This window comes from Phymastichus coffea, unplaced genomic scaffold (genome assembly GCF_024137745.1).
Source record: "Phymastichus coffea isolate CEN01 unplaced genomic scaffold, Cenicafe_Pcof_1.1 PCOF00004, whole genome shotgun sequence".
Taxonomy (NCBI): domain Eukaryota; kingdom Metazoa; phylum Arthropoda; class Insecta; order Hymenoptera; family Eulophidae; genus Phymastichus; species Phymastichus coffea.
Genome location: NW_026706815.1, coordinates 6,265,737 through 6,281,832, shown reverse-complemented (window position 1 = coordinate 6,281,832; position 16,096 = coordinate 6,265,737). Strand labels below are relative to the sequence as shown.

Here is a 16,096-nt window from a genome sequence, read left to right as displayed (position 1 = left end):
ATTTATTATGAGTCATTTCTGGTGATTTGGAAGCGGACGGTGTGTTAGTCATAAATACGTTTGTAATAGGCGCGTTGTACGTGTCTGAACTTTCAATTGCTGTCTCGTAACCCGTTTGATTTTCGATGAGCTCGAGTAATGGAATTTCAGTTTTATCTAATTTTAATTTTTCAAAATTTATATCTGTAATAGCGTTAAGGAGGAATGCTGGATTTAAATTTTTACTAGTCATTTCAATGAGGATGTCAAATATTAAGTCATCTTTACATAGAAAGTCTAATGGGTTTGTATCAATGTAGTCTTGTAAATTATATTTTAATCTTTGTAACTCCTCGACTCGGGTAATTTGCTTTGTTTCGGTGGGTGGAAATCTTTGATGCAGATATGTGAGACATTCAGTAAACGTAGGTTCCCTGTTTGTTGTAAAATTCGGTTCTATTTCGCTAATTTTTTTTGTTAGTATTTTGAGTGTGATTAGTTTTCGTTCGTACGGTGTTTCGACCATTGTAATTTTGCGATAAGATCCTAATTACCAAGGAATGAGGGGCCCCCAATTGTTATGTCTAGGCGAAATGATGTTACAGCCAGACGTAATAATATATTCAAGTAATGTCGCGTTGGTAAAGGTTGGATCTTAGTCAGGATTTAAGCAAAGGTTGGTTAAAGGGATAGCGCCTTTATTATATGTAGGGCGTTTTAAGTAGATAAAATAGTTCCTTACCTTATTAGGATTGGGTTTCAAAAGAGGTTTTTAATAGACAGTCTCAGGTGTTTGCGCTTGAGTTTAGATTTATTGTTTAAAGATAATTATGATACTTAATAATCCCGGTTCTAAGTGGCCGGATAGTTAGACTTAAAAAAAACAACTTTGCGAAACTACTGAGTCGTAAATTGTGTATTGCGTACTGTATTCTATATACTGAGTAACTGCTGTTGCGAACTCCAATCCAGCCTTTTTATACCGTGGGCTGATGTGCCCCTTCCTGTGATTTTGCCAATTTAATATGCGGTGAGTAATATTCGCGGAAGTATTGTGGGAACGTGCTTAGACTAATCTATCTCGCTAGATAGATTTACAAATCTTCCCGGGAGGGTTGGTACAATAGAAAACTAAATTATCGATACCTGGTTTGAAATCATAACTTATAATTCGTCACGTACTTTTTCTTTCGTATCGACGTGACACTACTGATACACGTGAAGGTGACGAAGGACAATAACGAGCGAATCTCGTTACAAAACAAAAACTATCTCAACTCAATTTATTTTCGACGTTTCGCTGATTTGTCTTCCAGCCTCATCAGGTCTAATGTAACTGAAGAGATTTTCAAGATGAAAAATATTCGCCTCTTCAAAGTCCCTATAAATCGGTGCACGAATGGCTGCGCAGTGTATACTGGTCGTGTTATGTCCGATAGTGTTAGAATTACTTTGATGTGTCAGAGATATTCTGTGAACACCTAATTTCTGATAGTTTTCTCGAGAAACTCGTATTTTGCCTTACAAATTTTTTCGTAATTATTTATATCTATTATTCCGCAAAATGTATCAGCATAAATTAATTTAAGTAATTATATAATATCTTTGAGATTCAGGCGTCAAAGTTATTTCCTATTTTAATTCCATTACAATTGTAAAATTATATTTTATTGGGGGATAGTGATCATAAGACTAGTAAAAATATAATATAATAATAAACAACAAATTATTTTCGGATCAGCATTTCCATTTTAAAGTTAGTTTCATTTTATATATTATATTTTAATACAATATTAATTTTTTTCTTGTCTTTCAAATAGGCTTTAAATATTTATAGATATTTCTATGGACTAAATATTAAAAGTTTAGAATTGTATAAATGTTATCAATTAGCTATTATTTTTAATTTTAGTCATATATTTCAACCACTACTGAAATATAGTTGAGTAATTTATTAAATAAATATTGCAGTTATTTTATACTTATCTATATAATTTTTTGTTGATTAATGTCAATTATCAACTCAAAGTTTTAGCAAATTTTATGAATTCAATATATAACTATGATTGATTTTATGAAAATTAATATCTTGCTATCAATTATGAGAGTAACTTTTGTTTGATAGAATAGAACCATACAGAGAATAGAAAATCTATAAAATTTAGATTTGATAGAAATTATAATTTTACTAAAATGTAATGGGCAATATTGATCATTTTGAATAATTTTTTATCTCATTTTTCTTCATTTTTGGAGATATTGAGAATAGTTATTGAAATATTTTGATATTTTTTTTAGCTGATGAAATGGTCTGTTATTTATTAATAGCTTAGAGTTGTTAAAGTAGAATAACAATATTAAGTACAAGTAATGTTATATTGAAGTTTCTATGAAAGTAATTTTAATTTAAAACCCAAGAAAACTAAACTTTAAAGACATCAAATATATAAATTAGTTTCTTAATATTTTTTATCGTAACCATTAAAAAATAAATATATACTATTTTACCAATCTTATGTTTGAACGCTGCATGAACATTTATTTATTATTATATTCATTAATAATCCAAGTCAGATGGAGACCATCCCTTATACCATTAATATATATACATAAAATTTATTTTATGTCAGTATGCTTTGCCGACAATAGTTTTATAAATATTTTTAGGTTGTATAGTTAAAATTAAAATAAGATAAGAAATCTTGATTTTTATAGCATGACCTCAATACAGTAATAAGTCTATTCTTATAAATACATAGTTGGGTGGAAAGTAATTTTACTTTTTTTATTGATAGTATAAAAAATGGTCATTGATATTGTTCTCATACAACATACCTATTACTTTAAAGTAAAGAAAGAATTAGTAACATGTTTATCTTATTAGTTACATGAAGTATAACTTTCATGTTGAAGCATCAACAAGTCACTTCCACTTTTTTTATTGTATACTTATTAGGTTTGTTTGTAGACGTAACAGGTAAGCACAATTTTCATATTAATTTTTTTTTTAATAAAATAATTATAAAAGATTCATCTGCCAATTTGTAATATGACAGAAATGTACTCTCTGCCAATGTTCACTTAAGTGGCAAAAATGTTGAGGAACATTCCTAACAAGATAGTCTATAACATTACTGAATGGTACCGAAAACACGATTTTTGGCAGGTTCATGGTACATAACTGGAATATTTTGTACCAAAAATAAATATTTTCCACTGGTATTAGTTTTCAAATAAAAACATACCAGGTATTTACCAAACTGGAAGATTGTTACGTGACAACAATGTACATAGTACATTTTATTTTAAAATAAATTTTATACCCTCTGTATTCATTCTAATGTTTGGTACATTTCAACCATGTTTCGAAACATAAGTAGTAGTAATAGTTGATTTTTATGGGTGGAACTTTTTAGAAATATATGGCCAAAGCATCTGTACAATAGCACCAACAATGGTGGGATAAATCAAATATGGTATAGAACATTGACATAAACAGTTTAAAAGAGTTAAACGCTAGATATATATATTAAATTATAAACATACTCGAAAAGTTATCAATTGTAAACAGTATCACTGAAAATCAAATTTGTAGATAAATAAATTTCTAATATAAAATCTGAAAGATCATATATGTCCTCTTAGTCCATAGAGGCGAAAAGAGAGACTGTAGAATAAGTTTTTGCTTTAGCACATTTCCGCAAACTTTTGAGTAATGTTTTCCTTTGTTCAGAGGAAAGTTCGCAATACCAGAATAAACAATTGATGTTATCATTATTCTTCATACAACTACATAAATCAGTATTAACAATTTGGACTTGAATAACGAACTATTCAAAGAAGTATGACTCCTTCTAATACGATTAATGGTTGTAATAGTTTTCCTGGATAAGTTTGGAAATTTTGAGAACCACGAATTTTATAATACTTCACAGTAATAGTATTCAAAGTAAAAAGCACTTTTAGTTTTACTGAATTGTAATATAATATTCAAGAAATTTAATAAAAACTCTAACTCAAATTACCTAATGAGATCTAACGGAATCATACCTTTTAAAAGTATAAGGAACGGGGAATAGTAGGGTAAATGAAGAGACTCTCTGTGCGATCAAATACAGATTTAATTAGCTCCGTAAACTTGGAACAACCTCCCGCGTCTGTTACTCATATCACGTGTCTCTCCATACTGAGGCGCTCAGCGCGCTCTCTCGCACTCGACGCTTGCGCCGCTCACGCCGCTGATTCGCAGAAAAAATACATCGGCTCATTCCAGATCATTCCAAACATCCTCCCACCTTGAGTCCTTAACTCAATGACACCAAAAATCGTTTATAACGGATGAACGCATACAAAAATGAGCCTTACAAGATAAACGCTAGATAATACATAAATACGTGTTATACTGAATAAAACTTACTGATAATAATTAGGTTTCTTAACCACACGTCCACTCCTGGTTTTTACTACATTTGGACTAGGTTCAAACTTATTTTCCTCCGCAGCTATTTTGTCGTTCATTGATTGCTCTTTACCACGCATTAACTCTATTTCTTTTCTGTCCTCGCAGCCAATTTCCAAAGGGTATATACGCTGCAATGGACGCTTTAAAATTCCGTCTTTGGTTTTCAATACTGCTACTCTAGCTACGCCGTCGCGACCTTGAATCAATTTCTCAATTTTTGCTAAAGGCCAATCAATACGTTCTTTGTTGTCATCGCCGATCAGAACAACCTCGCCGACTTTTATTGAGCGAGACTCTTTTACACTATTGCTTTTTAGTATCAGCTGACTCAAATATTCCGTGCGAAAACGTTGGCGCAAGTGTTCTATTATTTCTTGCTTTTTTCTATAGCTAGCAGTCAAATTCACTTTATTGATAATATCTAAGTCAGGATTTTCGAAGCCTTTGTTTTCGCGCAGAAACATTGATGGAGTTAATGGTATCAAATCGTTCGCGTCTTTGGAAACATAGGTCAAGGGTCGCGAATTTATTGTATTTTCGCAGTCGCAGAGAACTGTACACATTTCTTCATATGTGAGACAACTCTTTCCAAGCACTTTGCGCAAGATGACTTTAACCATTCCAACTAATTTTTCCCACCAGCCTCCCCACCATGGTGCCGAGGGTGGATTAAAGTGCCACGTTATTCTCTGTGCTGAGCTATACGTCTCTATGACTTTCCAATTAAGATTTGATAACGCAGAATCCGCTCCAACAAAGTTCGTTCCGTTATCACAATAAATATCGACCGGACGTCCACGACGATTGATGAAGCGACGCAACGCCATCAAAAACGTCATTGTCGATAGAGACGTAACTAATTCTAGATGTACCGCACGGTATACGGCACATGTGAAGAGACAGATCCAGCCCTTTTGCTGCCCACGAAGGAATACAGGTCCTGCTAAATCGACTCCGATTACTTCAAAAACAGCACAATCTCTTACGCGATTGAGTGGCAAAGGAGGTGGATCTGCTTGCATTGGCTTTACCGAAAAACGTTTACAAATAATGCAAGTCGCAATTACCTTTCTCACTGTCTTTCGCATGGCTAGAATCCAAAATCTCTCTCTTAATCGACACATCACAGTCTGTACACCTGCGTGGTTCATACTTTCATGTTCTTCTAATATAATTAGCTCTACAATTTTGTGATTATTGTCTAATAGAACTGGATATAAAAAGGAAAATTTATCATTTCGTGCGCTAATTTTTGTCTTCAATCATAATAGACCATCAGTGTGTACAAAAGTTTGCAAAACTTTTAGCTTCGGATCTTTTTTGGGTAAAAACATTGTTTTTTGTATGCAAGTTAATAATTTACATTCTACACTACGTATTTCTCTGGGCGATATATATTTGTCTTGTACCGCTTTTTTACTTATGAGAAAATTCTTGAATCTAAGCATTATCGTATAAAATTTTATTAACTTCACGTACGACGAAAATTTGTTTATGATACTGAAATCAACTTCTCCACATAACATCGATATTTGAGCTGATTTCTTCAATTCACTGTTTACCTCCTCTTCGTTTGTCGTGTCTATTGCATTAGGCCAAGTTTTCGAGGACTCGCGTAACCAAGGCGGCCCCTCCCACCAACGCGATTCGAGCAGCTATGTAGCCTGACATCCGCGCGACGGAAAGTCAGCTGGATTTTCCGTACCGGGCACATACTGCCACTGCCAAGACGCTGATAGTTGCCGTATTTCCTGAACGCGATTCCAAATCGGCTATCTCTCTGTAGCCACGCTAAGACAGTCGTCGAGTCTGACCAGCAGTAGATCGGTACGTTCCCATAGTGCAAAGCGTTCACTATCTCGGCGGTCTGACGGCTAGCAATCGATGCGGCCAAGAGCTCCAATCGCGGTATCGTTGTTTTCTTCGGAGCGACTCGCGCTTTCGCGGCAAGTAGCCTAAGCTCTACGTGAGTCTCGTTCTCGACGCGCAAAAATATAACTGTGGCGTACGCCGTCTGACTTGCGTCTGCAAAAGTGTGCAGGGATAACGTGCCTGATCCGAGTTTCCTTGGGATTTCTATCTCGCTCAAATGCGTCAATTGCTCATACCACAATAAAAACTCTTTTTCTGAGTTGTTATCAACTTGAACATCCCAATCGACATTCAACTCACACAATTTTCTCAAAATTAACTTCGGTATTAAGGTTACGGGAGCGGTAAATCCGATTGGATCAAAGACTTTATGCGTTGCTGAAAGAATTTTTCTTTTTGTTATCTCCTTGTTATATTCACCAAGTAAGATGGGATTGATTGACAAAGTATCGCGTAATTTATTAAACGAAATACCGAGTACTGGAGTCATTTCTTTCTCTTGGCCGTCGCCCCTATACTCCCACCCTCTCAATTCGAAACTGCCTTTTCTCATCATTTCTTTAGCTTCCGTGATGAAAGAGATTAATTCTTCGGCTGTTTGAACGCTCGTGATACAGTTATCGACGTAAAACGATCGCGTCAATTTTTCAATGTTTTTACTCGACCATAAATCGAGAAAACACTTTGGAATCGTATGCAAAAGGTGATACTCTAAGACTGCTCCTAACAAAAATGGACTACAGGTCAGACCGAAAACTACGCGCTTGTGGCGTAAAACTGTCAGTTTTCCATCTAAGAACCACAGAAAACGTAGGTAGTCTCGATCTTTCGGACTGATTTCTATTTGTAAGAAAGCCTTGCGAATATCCGCGATTACTCTAATCTCATTTTCGCGAAACCTGAGCAGTGTCGCCGGAATCAACTCAATCAGATTCGGTCCCTTTTCTAAGCATTTATTGAGAGGAGGGTAACCCTTTTCACTAGAGGACGCGTCAAACACGGGGCGAACTGGAGTAGTGCTGTCTGTTTTTACTACCGGACGATGAGGCAAACAGTGAGAGAAAAAATCAAGCTCCTTTTCGGGTACAACTTCAATGATACCTTCATCGAGCCATTCCATCAAAACATTATTGTATTCATCATATAAATTGATCTTTTGGAGTTTCTTTACCGTGCTTTCTAGCCTACTCTTACATAACTCAAAATTACTCGAGACTAGAGGATGGTCATCATCCCACGGCAAATCAACACTATAACGCTCGTCTTTGTAAGAAACAGTATTCATAAAATTTTCTCTGATAGTTTGTTCTCTTGCAAGTTCGTTGCCTTTTTCTATTGGATCTCTTATCCCAAGAAGGTCTAACTCCCACAAGTTTGATACTTTCGCTTCGCTGACAAACATGGATACAACGTTCAGAGTACAATCTTCTCTCTTACTACTTGGCGCTCTGCCCATAATCATCCAACCTAAGCGTGACTCGAAAGCAGTTATACCATTTTCCAAATCATATTTTTTGCCGGTAAAAAGTTTGCCTGCAATATCAGCACCTATTAAAACATCGATCGAATTATCGCTATAAGTGGTGTCAGCTTCCAAGTCAGAGAGAGAAATATTGTGTTTTTTCAAATCATCAAGCCAATCAACTCGCTTGATACGTGGTATATCCGCGCAGATATTTTTCTCGTCCATTACTTGAAAATTGCACGCGTATGTATCGTCCAGGCTTCTCATACGAACCGAATAAAGGTTATGCACTTGTGCATCGGATTTCACCCGTCCGAACAAAGCATGCGTCACTTCGCGCTTTCCAACGGGTTGATATCCCAAAAACTTTGCCGCGTCAGAGCGAATGTACGACCTCTGTGAGCCTTGGTCGACAACTACGCGTGCAACCTTCTCTCTCGTATCAGAATATATCACGACGCGCAATGTTTGTAAATAGACGTCAGGCGCACTGCAAAAGCTGGCGAGAGTTTGCTCCGGTTGCGAGCTTTTCACGGTAGCATCGTTCTTTCGCTCGCTCGGATCACTCGGTTCTTTATCTTTATTCAACTCCCGACAAACGAGAATGTGATGACGATTTCCGCACCAACCGCAAATTATTTTAACCTTGCAATTTTTCGATCGGTGATTCGGTATAAGACATTTAAAACAACAATTTTTATCTTTCATTATCTTTTTCCGATCTTCAAACGACATCTTTTTCGCTTCCTCGCAATTCGCGCTACCGTGACTTTCGCCGCAGAATACACATTTCGTACCTTTGTGTTCGCTCGACAAGAGCGCGCTCGCAGTTGCTGGCTCCTTCGACGAAGTCCCCTTGTTTTCCTTTTGTTTACCTTCTTTCGGCTTCTCCTTCTTCTTATCCGACGCTACAGCGAAATAAGTGACCGCCATGTTGATTCTCTCCTCGTTCGTCACCTCGGTCTTCAGAAATTCTAATAACTTCGTCAAACGGTCTGAAACCGGAGCTCCCCCTTGTCCTCGGTTTCCGTTGTTTGTTGACGAACTCAAAGGGGAGCGTTGCCACGTTCGTAGAATTTCTTCCGGGAGAGACGACTCCACAAGCGGGTAGAGCATCGTCGCACAATTGTCCGTTTTGACACCCAGCGTGTCCAGAGCGCGAATGTGAGCTGAAAGTCGGTCGTAAATCGATGCAATATCCGATTGCTCTTCTTTTTTCTTAGTGGCATTTTGTATGGCCAAGATTAACAATTCCCTGGTGTAATACTCAATTAGTAAGTCGTCTCGTCCATAACGATCTTTTAGGCTCTCGAAAGCTGAATCGTAATTCTCTGCCGTGGTCGGAAAACCGTGTACGATCACAAATGCCTTGGAATCGACTGCCATCATGCCTTTCAGATATTCCAGCTTGTCTTCCTTGGAAAGCACGGGATCCTCGTGGTATTTGCGAAAATGTGACCAAAACTGTAGCCACTTATCGACTCCTCCGGAGTATTTCGGCACCTCGAGTGTAGGACGTTTGTACGGCTTGTCACTGCGATGTACTTGTTGATTAGCACCAAATTCGCTATTTCCCGTACGTGTTGCACTAACACCACTCAGATATTTCACTCTCGCTTCCAAAAACTTCTTTTGGTATTCATCGTGAGACTCTATCTCCTTCACGAGAACGTCGTCATCAACCGCTTCGTTCGATAACAATTCAATGTATTTTGCATTTGCGTTTTCAAGCTCTTGTACTCTGGTCTCGAGCATCTGTAGAGCGACATGCCTGTCATCGGCTGTAACAATAGCGTTGTTGCATTTCGCGACAAAAACGTTGAGGCACTTTGTGAATAAAGTGCGTTGCACCGTTCTTTGCTTTTTCGCGACGTCCATCTTTGAGGTTATCTCGAACGCCGCGGAAGCTTTTCAACAATTACTCCCTCCCGCGTCCTGTCACGGTCGCCAGATTTTAAAAGTATAAGGAACGGGGAATAGTAGGGTAAATGAAGAGACTCTCTGTGCGATCAAATACAGATTTAATTAGCTCCGTAAACTTGGAACAACCTCCCGCGTCTGTTACTCATATCGCGTGTCTCTCCATACTGAGGCGCTCAGCGCGCTCTCTCGCACTCGACACTTGCGCCGCTCACGCCGCTGATTCGCAGAAAAAATACATCGGCTCATTCCAGATCATTCCAAACAATACCATTTAGATACTTATCTAGCCTTTAATAGCAGCATGTTTGGCGTTATTGTCGGTAAAGTCATTTCCTGACATGCCTTGTTCGAAAGAATATAAATCATTTTTCCATTTTTATCTAATTATTTACAGAAAAAAAGCATAGATCTAAACTAAAGTATAAGCGTACATATAGAACCAGCATGATATCTACTATCTAGAGCTTTTAAAGCGCTTTGCGAATCATTCAGAATTCTAAAATCTTTGTTCTCGCTTATGATAATTTTGTCAATATAGTGAAGTGAAGCGGTAAGTTAGTTTTTGCAGTGAAATAGGTGCTAAATTTGAAATTTCGTACGAAAAGTTAAAGTTAAAGTTACACTTAGAGTCGGGACTCCATGCAACGATGACAAGAGAATCGATCTCATTGATAAATTTAGATCCATCCATAAAAACGTCAATAAAACCCCGCTCACGATTGCAAATGTTTGTGAACGTTTGGGAAGGATTGGAAAAGTTTAGAATTTTCTCACCCTAATCTAAGTTAATATACAAATTTTCAAAGAAACTATTGAACGGTTGAGATATTTGAAGAAGAAAACTATTTTAATTACACAAGCCGACAAGGAAAAAAACCCAGAAACCAGACAGTACGTTCCCAAAGGTTTTTGGTGCGCTGAAACCGAATCTGACCTCAGAATTGCTCCATCACCCTAGGTTTTCGAGAAATTCTAACCTGAAAGTTCAAAAAACACGATTTTTCACTATATTTCGCGTAGTATTACGTCGTAAGCCAATTTTATTTTAAAAAACGAGTAATGCTATCTCAAAGTACTACTCATACCCTTCAAAACCCTTTTTTCAGATTTAAAAAATCTTTTTTTTCCATCGAGATATCGTAGATTGAATTTGAGTGATTTAGCGATTTCGTTACAGCACGAAATAGTGGCGAATTTCCGAATAAGGAGTTATAGTGTAATTATATGTTTTTTGGGTCACTGAATCCAAATGTAACGTCAGAATGACTCTATAATCTCAATTCCCTTAACCCTAGAGCCCCATAACCTGCGACGCTGTAACCCCTGACCGACGTACCCCAATTTCCTTAACCCTCGAGCCCTTTAACCTGCTGCGGTATAACCCCCGACCCTCACACCCCAATTTCCTTAACCTTCGAGCCCTTTACCCTGCTACGGTATAACCCCCGACCCTCACACCCCAATTTCCTTAACCCTCGAGCCTTTAACCTGCGAAGCTATAACCCCCGACCCTCACACCCCAATTTCCTCAACCCTCGAGCCCTATTACCGCGACGCTATAACCCCCAACCCTCATACCGAAATTCGCTACGCAGAATACCTCAAGCCTCCAAATTATATTCAACCCCCGATCCCTGCAAGTCTGCAACCTCAGACTCCTTTGCCAGAATTTCCTCAATCAGCACTTCAAGCTGCTACCGTATAACCGTATGTCTTTACATTTCAATCCCTTCAATATCCAAGCCTTGTATTCTACGCAGCTTTCAATTACGCGTTTTAAATCTCATTTATTCAGTTTGTGAGTGTTGCATCTGAATATCTGCAACCCTACAGTTTTTCACTTCTTTTTTTTATGAAAACGCTGTCGTTTATCTTGAAATGAACGTTTAAGAGATTTGCGTCTATGATGATCTGTCAATGTATCGTGTCGGTGTAGAGCCCAGCAATAGTCAGCCATGCTCTCATTCCATCTATCTTGATAATGTTCCTCTTTGTTTATGAAATCTTGATGAAATCTTTCACCCATTTCTTCACTGAACGCCCCAACATTGTCTGGAAAGTATTCCAAATGTGAAAACAAAAAGTGTATTTTCAGGCTCATCAAACACCCTAATTTTTGAAAATTCTGTAGCATTGTCGACACAATAGTTTTGTATTTAGGGTCCCAGTGGTTTCCGAGAAAATTCTCGGTGACACTTTTTAAACTTATCCAAGCATTTCTCTTATTAGTCGTCATTGTCAAAAGGAATTCATCATCTTTCATAAGTGCTCGAATGTCTGGCCCTACAAATATACCTTCCTTAATTTTCGCTTCAGACAATTTAGGAAATTTTCCCTGAAGATACTTGTAACATTCGCCTTCCTTATCTAGTGCCTTGACGAATTGCTTCATCAAGCCCAGTTTTATACGGAGTGGAGGTAACAAGATATGTTTAGTATCAACAAGGTTCTCATGGACGACTTGTGTGATCCAACAACCATTCCGATTCTTTTCGTCCATTCTTTCCGAACCCAATGTTCTTCTCGTGCACGACTGTCCCAGAGACACAAAAAACAGGGGTGCTTCGTATTTCCAGATTGCATGCCAACTAATATATTGGTCATCTTGAAATCGCCACAAACGAGCCATTTGTGTTCATTGTAATTGATTTTCTCAAGAAGGAATCGAAAGTTATCGTGAGACTCTTTTATCACAGTGGAATGAGCAATGGGAATAGCTGCATACTCATTCCCATTGTGCAGAAGTACTGCCTTGAGACTTTGTACAGATGCATCCATGAAGAGTCGCCAGTTCTCTGGATTATAACCTCCTTGCACTCCATATAATCTCATGAGATGCTTTATATCGTTGCAGTAAACAAGGTTATCCACGCAAGTAAAATATGGCCGAAATTTAATATCTCTCTTCCTGTAAATAGAAACTTTTGTATCAGGTAATAAAAGATTTCTTTCTTTTAGTCTTGACGCTAAGAGTTCTGAAGAATCTTTCGGAAGATTCAAATCACGGATCAGATAATCCAAAGAATTGTTTGGGCTATAACCAAAAGTTTGGGCTTTTCTGAGTCAGAAAAATCTTCTTCGTCACTACTGCTGCTTTTGTCTGTTACCGGAACTTCTATTGGTTGAAGTTTTTTTGGCTCAGAATTAGAATTTTTTTTTCTTTCTATTTTTCCATACTGAGCTGTTGTTACACTAGAAACGTACGGATAAAGGAGAAAAGCTTTGTTATTATGATTAAAACCTAAAGTATCACATTTACAAAAGTAACAGTCATCATGGTGATTTTTAGGTTCACGCCATATTGTTGGTTGGAGAACAACTTCGGTTTTAGTTTTATTCCAGTTTTTCAAACTTCGGCGACAGTCTTCACAAATATATTTAGGAACCCATGGTTTGTCTAAATTCTTTATAGGTGTCTCGTAACATTCTTTAAACTGATCTTTAATGATAATTTGCATGGAATTCTACATGCCGACATCTTCAATAACTTATAAGTTAATTGGAAATCACGAGTAATATTATAAACTTATTCTAATAACGAAATGGGTAAATATAAATAAATTTCTAGAAGACAAAGTAATAATAAAGATCAGTAAAAGTACTGCACGCAGTGTTATATGAGAAATAATAGAAAGTATTTAATTCCAGTGACTTCTCCGTTAGTCTGCCGCTCAAACACGATCTCTAACAGGGATGGAGAGTAGATCACAAAAACTTGTAGTTTTTGAGCAATGTCATACACGGTTATCCTCAAGTAAGGAAATGTAGGCCCTAAGCGAATCCGATATCTGCTAACTTAGATACTTTCTTCATTGTCAGTAGACCAGAAAAATGTAAGATTAAAATTCCTAGCTGATCGATTTCGCATGTTATAGACACTTGTATGTAAACGTAAATTGTACTTGTATACGTAAGTTGGATATCAATTTTCCTATCACAGACACAAATTCTTCTACCTTCTTTTACCGCAGAAATGACGTCTATCGTTGTTCCATTGACCCAGCGGTATTCCCCGTCCACCAAACCCGAATTTCTTTAACCCTCGATAAGGCCGGGGGTTATAGCTTCGCAAGTTAAAGGCTCGAGGGTTAAGGAAATTGGGGTGTGAGGGTCGGGGGTTATACCGTAGCAGGGTAAAGGGCTCGAGAGTTAAGGACTTTGGAGTATGTTGGTCGGGGGTTACAGCGTCGCAGGTTATGGGGCTCGAGGGTTAAGGAAATTGGGGTATGTCGGTCAGGGGTTACAGCGTCGCAGGTTATGGGGCTCTAGGGTTAAGGGAATTGAGATTATAGAGTCATTCTGACGTTACATTTGGATTCAGTGACCCAAAACACATATAATTACGCTATAACTCCTTATTCGGAAATTCGCCACTATTTCGTGCTGTAACGAAATCGCTAAATCACTCAAATTCAATCTACGATATCTCGATGGAAAAAAAAGATTTTTTAAATCTGAAAAAAGGGTTTTGAAGGGTAAGAGTAGTACATTCAGATAGCTTTACTCGTTTTTTAAAATAAAATTGGCTTACGACGTAATACTACGCGAAATATAGTGAAAAATCGTGTTTTTTGAACTTTTAGGTTAGGATTTCTCGAAAACCTAGGGTGATGGAGCAATTCTGAGGTCAGATTCGGTTTCAGCGCACCAAAAACGTTTGGGAACGTACTGTCTGGTTTCTGGGTTTTCCCATTTTTTAAATTTTGTCGGCCTGTGTTATTAATTAGGAGTATGGTCTCAAGGTGGCATAAATTTGTATAAATGACGATTTATTTTAGTTGAAATCATAGTGAAAGTCATCTGATATTTCTAATATTTTTTCAATGTTGATGATTGTAAGATTATTATTTACGGATAAACATTTTAGTAAGTATTGAATGTCAAAGAATTTAAATTTAGCGATGCAACTGGTAATCAAATATAAACACTGAAATAAGCGACACGATTGCGGAACAAAATAAAAGCTTTGAAATAAGCGATGCAAGCGCGTGTATTAATTTTGATCTTCAGAGGCATTGTTTTATTTGCGACGAGGATATATTAAAATTTCGTCCTATTTCCAATAGTAGGTAAACTAGAGAGGCCACAACTAAGTGGGTTATCAGTTGAGATGCCTGAGCTGACGCTTGTGCATCTTCAGCTCAGCACTATCAACTCCCCTCCCCCCTACTGAGCGGCCCGTGCATTGTTGACTCACCTCCCCCCCTCCTACTGAGTTATACCGGTGCGTTCTACGCACTCCCCCCTCTCCTACTGAGTTAATGTGCTCTCGATGCGCGCGTTCTGTGTTACGCGTTTTGATTTTTATTATGTGTACTCGTATGTGAGTGTGTGTGTTAATTTTTTAGATTTATCGGAAAAAAACGGACAGATCAGGGGATCGAACGCGCGTCCTCTGGATCCGCAAGAGGATGCTCTACCGTTGGAGCCACTGTCACCGGTCCCACGGACGATTCCTATTGTCTATACAGGGTGGACCATTTTAATCGAAGCACTCAGAAATCTTTTTCCAAGTAAGGATGCGTGAAACATGTTTCAGACAAAAGTTGCTGGGCTCCGAGGGGGACATAATCGGGTGACCTTGACTCTGACCTTGAGGGTCATTTTCAAGGTCATTTGAAGGTCAAATTTGTTTCTACTTTTCTATTAGTAGTAACAGTAGTAGTAATTTCTACAATACTTGTTTTGGGAGTGTCTTGGATAGGGTAAATAAATCACACCAAAGTGTACAGTACACAAATTGATCTTATTTATCATGAAAAAATTATCATATTTATTATCTTTTTTATTAATACTTAATCAGAAATCACAAAGCATTGTGAAGAAATCTTTATAATAACAAAAAATGTCGTTTCAAAATAATGTTTCTCAAGTTAGAATTACGAACGGGTTTATGAAAAAGCTTACAACAAAAAAACTCTTACAGGAAGGGTCACCTAGATACTACATGTGTTATGTTTCAAGAACGTCGAATTCTTTGTTGTTTCCGAATCCGTGATAAAAAAGTAGGCTATTCCAAGAAACAGAAAGTTGACCTTCAAATGCCCTTGAAAATGACCCTCAAGGTCGAAGTTAAGGTCACCACAAGATGCCCCTCTCAAAATGCAATAACTTTTGTCTACATCATTTTTCTCTAAACCATACCAATCTTAAGTTAGTTAGGTGGAAAGATTAAGAAAAAATAACATTAAACTTTACGTGATGTTGGGGGCGACCTTGGTGGTCACCCAGACCTCACGTATAATAGGTCGTCTGATTGTAGAATTTCCCGCTCTTTCTGAATCCGAGGTCAAAAATGGGGGTTTCAATTTAAAAAAACAAAGTTGACCTTCGGATGACCTTTAAAATGACCCTCAAGGTCAGAGTCAAGGTCACCCGATTATGTCCCCCTCGGA

The 16,096-nt window shown here is 37.6% G+C and overlaps 1 protein-coding gene across 2 annotated transcripts in view; it reads left to right on the top strand.

The window, feature by feature from the left end:
* The first annotated feature begins 1,427 nt into the window (after positions 1 to 1,427).
* Positions 1,428 to 16,096, top strand: part of LOC131666700 (S-phase kinase-associated protein 1) — a 397,249-nt gene continuing 382,580 nt past the window's right edge. The window contains exon 1 of one of the 2 annotated variants that reach the window (XM_058939561.1): positions 1,428 to 1,735. The gene's annotated coding sequence lies outside the window, so the exon portion shown is untranslated. The remainder of the gene's footprint in view (positions 1,736 to 16,096) is intronic. The other variant, XM_058939566.1, reaches the window with a different exon arrangement.